At 48.8% G+C, this 6,214-nt stretch overlaps 1 long non-coding RNA gene across 1 annotated transcript; it reads right to left on the bottom strand.

Moving 5' to 3' along the window:
* Positions 1-1,027: 1,027 nt before the first annotated feature.
* On the bottom strand, positions 1,028-6,214 carry LOC104996418. The gene is made up of 2 exons (XR_826187.1): positions 6,102-6,214; positions 1,028-2,173 (listed from the first exon to the last, which is right to left on the bottom strand). It is a non-coding gene; the product is annotated as an uncharacterized LOC104996418 (long non-coding RNA).

Genomic DNA, 6,214 nt, shown 5'->3' with positions numbered 1-6,214 from the left:
TTGTCCCCTCCAAAGGACCATAGGCTGAATGTGCGCCCTCACCCTGCCCCAAATTCATAAGTTGAAACCCAGCCCCAGTGTGATGGTTTATGGGGCCTTTGGGAAGTGAACGGGATGGGATCAGTGCCCTTATAGGAGGCCCCTGGGAGAACCTCAACCTCTGCCATCACATGAGGGCATGGGGAGAAGGCCTTGAATCTGCGAGCACCTTGACCTTGGCCTCCAGAACTGGAAAAAGTAAATTTCTGATGTTTTTAAGCGCCCCCCACCACCCCCACCCCGCAGCCTATGGGGCTTTGTTATAGCAGACTGAGACAGTCTGGCAGTTTCTTACAAGGCTAAGACATAGGCTGACCATATAGACACTAACTGGCTCCCAGGCATTTACTGTGGTGTGTTGAAAACGTATGTCCATACAAAACCTGTGCATGAATGTTTACAACAGCCCTATTAATAACTGCCAAAAACTGGAGTCAAACAGATGTCCAACAATAAGTGAATGGATAAGCAAACCATGGTACATCCATCCAATGGGGGATTAGTCAGAGTAGAAAGAAATGAACTATCGAGTTACAAAAGTACACGGAGGAACCTTAAATGCATATTGCTAACTTGAAAGAAGCCAGTCGGAAAAGGCTACAGACTGTGCAATTCCAACTATCCGACGTTCTGGGAAAGGCCAACTATGAACTATGGAGACAACAGGAAAATCAGTGGTTGCCAGGGGTTACAGGGCAGGGAAGGATGAACAGTTGGAGCACAGAGGTCTTTCAGGGTCCTCTGTGCTGTAACGGTAGATATGTTATGCATACTGTATGTCACAAAGACTGACTCTTAATGTCATTGATGTACTTGAGTTAATAATACTGTATCAATGCTGCCTCATCGATTTTAGCAAAGGTATCACCAATGTAAGATGTTACTAACAGGGGAAAACTGAGGGCATGTAAAGGAACTCACTGTAAGTTCTGCTCTTTTTTTCCCTAGAAATCTAAGATGCCTAAAAAATAAAATCTATTAAAAAGAATACAGCATAGGAAACAATGTATTGGTGGTAGAAATCAACTCCAGCAAAAGTTTACAGCAATGGGGAACAAAACCTGACCCCCTCCCTCCCTTGGCATTTACAATCTAAGGAAAAGTGAAGGCTGGGTAAGAAGCAGAGAGCAGCCACCCAACATTCAATACAATCACAACCAAACTCCATTCCCTACAGAAAACACCGTGAAGACTCTTATCTAACCAGCAGGCTGCCCCTCTCAGGGTCTCATCAAAAGTTATGAAGCAGGAGTTTAGTTCATGCCTGCAAGTCATTCTTCATCTTGATTTTCGTTTCAACAAGAAGTTCTGAGGGTGTTTCAACATCCCCAGGGGAAGGAAGAAGGGCAGGCATCCACGTCCAGCTCTGCGGAGAAGGGACCTCACGTTTAGGGCTGAGTGGCATCTGAGGCAGAAAGAGGGCTGTGTCTGTGAGAGGCCCCAGAGCCTGCAGTCAGAAAATGCCGTTTGACTTGCAAGCTGGATATGGAAGCTGTGGATTGAGGAGACACGGGGCCGTGAGGTCATTCCTTTTTTACGCAGCCTCTTTTCCTGCCCGTAACCATGCTTTTCATCTCCACGGGCCGTGACTGAGGTTCAAATTCGGCCTCGTAAAACAGGGCCGCGGTGGTAATGGAAAAAGCATCATCACTTGTAAAACTTGGAAAATGCAGCATGAGGTTTCTGTGTGCTTCAGGGAGAGAGAATTAACACAGAGAGAGCAAAAAAAAAAAAAGAGAGAGAGAGAGAGAACAAAACATCTGCTTTTCATCAGCAAACAGTCAAAGCGAAGGGCAGCAAGGGCTGAGTTCACTGGAGTGTCCCAGCATTTAGTGGTCCTGCATCTGGACCGCTCAGAGCAAAGCTTTCTGATAAACCTTTGAGAAATATATACTGAGTGATGTCTATGAAATCCACATGGTAAGAATGCAAGTTGCTCCAGAACTTCAGTTGTTTTTTTAATCGCCGGTTCCAACATCATCTAAGGAATATATATGTCTGTGTAAATCTTCCACTTCCAGCTCCCACAAGCTTTCGTGGAGGGGATTATCTGAAAGATCTGTCATCTTCACAGCCTGCAGGCAGGGCTCGGGGCTGCAGGCCTGAATCACTCCCATCACCATTACATACTTTCCTGGAAGAAGAAAAGCTGGGTGGTAAAAGTCCACACTGATAGAGAAAATACAAACAAAACAGAGACAGGAGTCCTTGAGAGGGTTTAACTTTATCAGGGAGGCAAACTGGAGACCCCCCACCCCACAAAAAAATGCAGACAGTAAATACCAAAATGCCAAGGTGATTAAAATACTTATATATCAATAGTAAATTCCACATTTAACCTGGAGAATGACATCCGTATCTTCTTTGGCTTCTGGTTTTCAAATGTTAATCAGAGCACACTGCATAAAGCTATCCTGCCTAAGAAATGGAAGAGATGCTCATACCAGAAGATGAGTTGTAATTCGATAATCTGCTCTAAGGCAGGGCCAGAAAACCCTGAGCTTTTCCCTTCTCCCTGTTTTTGCTCAATTGATGAGCCTGCGACTGGTCTCCATGCACAAGACTGGTCCTCTTTCTGCACAGACAACTCCTGACAGAGGATGGCTGGATGGCATCACCAACTCAATGGACACGAGTTTGAGCAAACTCCGGGACATGGTGAAGGACAGGGAAGCCTGGCGTGCTGCCGTCCATGGGGTCGGGAGGAAACTGAACAACAACTCTGACAGCCCCAAAGCAAAAATCTAATTCCCCTTCATGTTGCCACAAGAACTGGGCAGTGAAACCACGTACCTCGGATTGGGACTACAAACCCATGGCCTTCCAACTGAGATCACAGACCTGGTTTAGGGACCCAATGAAGTTCAGGTTCTTGATGTCTTATTGCAGAAAGAATTCAGTGAGAGACAAAGTGATAGGTAAGAAGTGGATTGATACAGAGAGAAACACACTCCACAGACAAGAGTGTGGGCCATTGCAGAGGGCAAGTGCCTCAAAATGTGGCATGGTTAGCTTTTATGGGCTGGGTAACTTCATAGGCTAATGAGTGGGAGGATTATTCCAACTATTTTTGGGAAGGGGCGGGGATTTCCAGGGGTTGGGCCACGGCCTACTTTTTGTTCTTTGATGGTCAACCTTGGAACTGTCATGGCGCCTCTGGGTGTGTCATTTTACTTGCTGATTGAGGATCAAGGTCTAGCTGAGGTTGACTTGTCTGCCATCTTGGACCCATCTGATTCTAATTGGTTTATGTTGTGTCCTCGGGCTGTGTCATTTTTTCAGAAGTTGTGCCTTGCCCCTTCCCTCCTGTTTCAGCAGGGGCGGCACCCCCAAAACACCCTATCGGTCCAGCTGCCTGGGACCAATCTCCACCACCTCCTGCCGTCAGCTGGGCACACGTAAGCAAGTCATGGAGAGGGCAGGCTGCTATTCAATGATCTCATGACATATTAACCGCAACGCTCTTCCCATTCCCTTGGGGAAGTGGCTCTCCTTGAAAGCAAAACTTGGCCAGTCTTAACCACACAAAACTCAATTGTGTAAAAAAAAAAAAAAAAAAACCCAAACACAGCAGGAAAAGCAGACATGCGGCCAGCCTCCACCGCATGCCCCTACAAGGCCGCTTTAATCATACTGCTTCCAACATCAGGGCTGGGTTTGCATCCAGGCCCCGGGGCTCTGACGGAAAGAAGCCAGGAGAGCTGATACCTTACCCTCTGGGCATCAGCCCCTGGTACTACATACTGAGGTTTCCCTGAACCCATCTCTACTTTCAACCTGAGCAAGTGACTCTGGGCTCCTCAGTGATGGAGGCTCATTATAAAAATACACTTGACATACCCCTCTAAATAGGCCTGAAATACTGGGGGAGATGGAACTCTAGGAAAATGACTTAAGACCCAGGAAAAGAAGAACAAACCCACAGAGATCCCAATAGGAGAGGTAATCCACACACGGGAAATCTGCACACAACGAGGCATACAACACAAATAGAAGGTTGTGTTATAACACAACCCAAAGGACTGAGTTGTTCTTGCCTTTCATGATCAGCCAACCCGGTTACTTAGTCTGGTTCCTTCTACCCACAGCCTCTCCCCGGATGAGTCTCTCTCCACTGTCTCTCCTTCCCCACTGTGCCCCGTCTCTTCCCCACTCACTCCCTTCCATCTGGCCTTCATCTCATGACCTCACAGGCCTGGATCAGTTGTCCCTCTTCAGCGCCCACGGCACCTTGCACTCAAGCTCAAGCCTATGACACATCACTTTGTGTTTTAATGGCTTGGTTACTCTTCAGGCTCCCTGTCTGAAAGTAGTTACCAACTTGTCAATCAAACCTTGGTATTAATTAGCAAGAGGAAATGGCAAGGCCCAGGCATGCAGGCATTCAGGCCAGTGGGTAAGTCAGATGGGTTTGTCAATGTGCAATGACCACTGAGGTACCTGTGCTGTGCTCAGTCACTCAATCTTGTCCAACTCTTTGCAACTCCATGGACCACAGCCCTCCAGGCTCCTCTGTCCTTGGGATGTCCCAGGCCAGAATGCTGGAGTGGGTTGCCATGCCCTCCTCCAGGGGATCTTCCCAACCCAGGGATCAAACTCTGCACTCCTGCATTGCAGACAGATTTCTTCTTTACTGTCTGAGCCACCAGGGAAGCCCACGCAGGTACCGACTGGTACCAACCTTATGCCAGGGCTGGAGCCACCCATGGGAGACAGCCCTAGCTTGCCTTCAAAGAGCATTGTTTAGGGACCAAGACACCAAACAGCTCAGGCTACATGCTACACCAAGGGTCGGAAAACATTTTCTGTAAAGGGTTGGATACTAAATATTTTAGGCTTTGAAGGTCACAAGGTCTCTGTTGCAACTATTCAAGTCTGTAGCTATAATGAGAAAACATCCCCAGACAATACCTAAATGATTGTGTTCCGTGAAGACTTTATTTATGGACCCGGATATTTGAATTTCATATACTTTTCACGTGTCATCTTTCACATGAAATCTTTCGTTTTTTCTCAACCATTTGAAAACGGAAAAATCACTCAGCTCATAAGCCAAGCAAAAAGAGGTGGCACCCTGAGGTTTGTAGACCATGTCTAGATAAACACTGCAATGGAGGGCAGAGAGAGAGGAAGGCTGAAGGATGGGGCTGGGTGGGGAGAGAAGCGTGCAGGAGTATCACATCGTAAAAGCAATGGTCACAACCCTCACTATGACCCAGGAGCTGTGCTAAGGCCATTTTTAAAATGTACTGCATCCATACACCAGGCAGCAACTATTAGTCCCTTTGAAAGGCGATCCAGAAAGGTTAAGAACAATTCTCCAGGCAGAACATCCGAAAAGGGCCCGAGCCAGTTCAACCTAATGCTGAGAATAGTCGTCAGAAAGACACAGACCCCACCCTGTGGTAATCTTGCCCAGTGGTTCTCAAAGTGTGGCCCCCAGGCCAGCAGCACCTGGGAGCTGCTTAGAAAGTTCTCAGCCCCATCCAGGCTAACTCTGAGGGTGGCGCCTGCCAGCAGTTTTAACAAGCCCTCAGTGTAAGTCTGATGTGCGCTCAAACGTGCACACCACTAGTTTAAAAGGAAAGAGTAGTGACTACAGCCTGACAGTCCCATGAGGGAGGGGTACAGCAGGGCCCCCCCACTCCTGGGAAGTGGGGAGAGCTTCCCTAAGGAAGGTACCCTTGAGTCCAGTCATTAGCGATGAACAGAAGTTCCCCACTACGGTATTTTCCAAAACTTGAGGTGGCGGGGTGGGAATCACCCCTGCGGAGGAGGCTTTGTTCATGATGCTGGGGGGTCCCTCTCCCGGAGATTCCAGCTGGAAAGGCTGGTCCAATCCTAGGAACTCGTATTTTTTAAATGGGCTGCGGGTGATGCTTATCATCAGAACGGCTTAGGTGGCGCCTGGCTGGGAAGGAGCAGGAAGGAAGGGTATGGAGCCTGGTGACCATCATGCTGCTCCTGCGGCACTGCAAAAAGACCTGGAGGTGGGACGGCCCGGCCCCGCCTTTGGGCGGTACAAACCGAGGGCCAGCCAAGGGTTCGAATCCCGCCGTTACCTGGGACAAGGCAGGGCCGCCCGCGCGGCACCCGCTCCAGGCCGCGAACCGAGAAGGACCCGCTTGGGTCCCGCAGCCGCGCCTCACCGCCGCCGGCCTCCACCACAGTGCCC

Source organism: Bison bison, unplaced genomic scaffold (assembly GCF_000754665.1).
Source record: "Bison bison bison isolate TAMUID 2011002044 unplaced genomic scaffold, Bison_UMD1.0 scf7180017864293, whole genome shotgun sequence".
Taxonomy (NCBI): domain Eukaryota; kingdom Metazoa; phylum Chordata; class Mammalia; order Artiodactyla; family Bovidae; genus Bison; species Bison bison.
The sequence above is the reverse complement of the archived record's forward strand: the minus strand, read 5'-3'. Positions and strand labels throughout refer to the sequence as shown.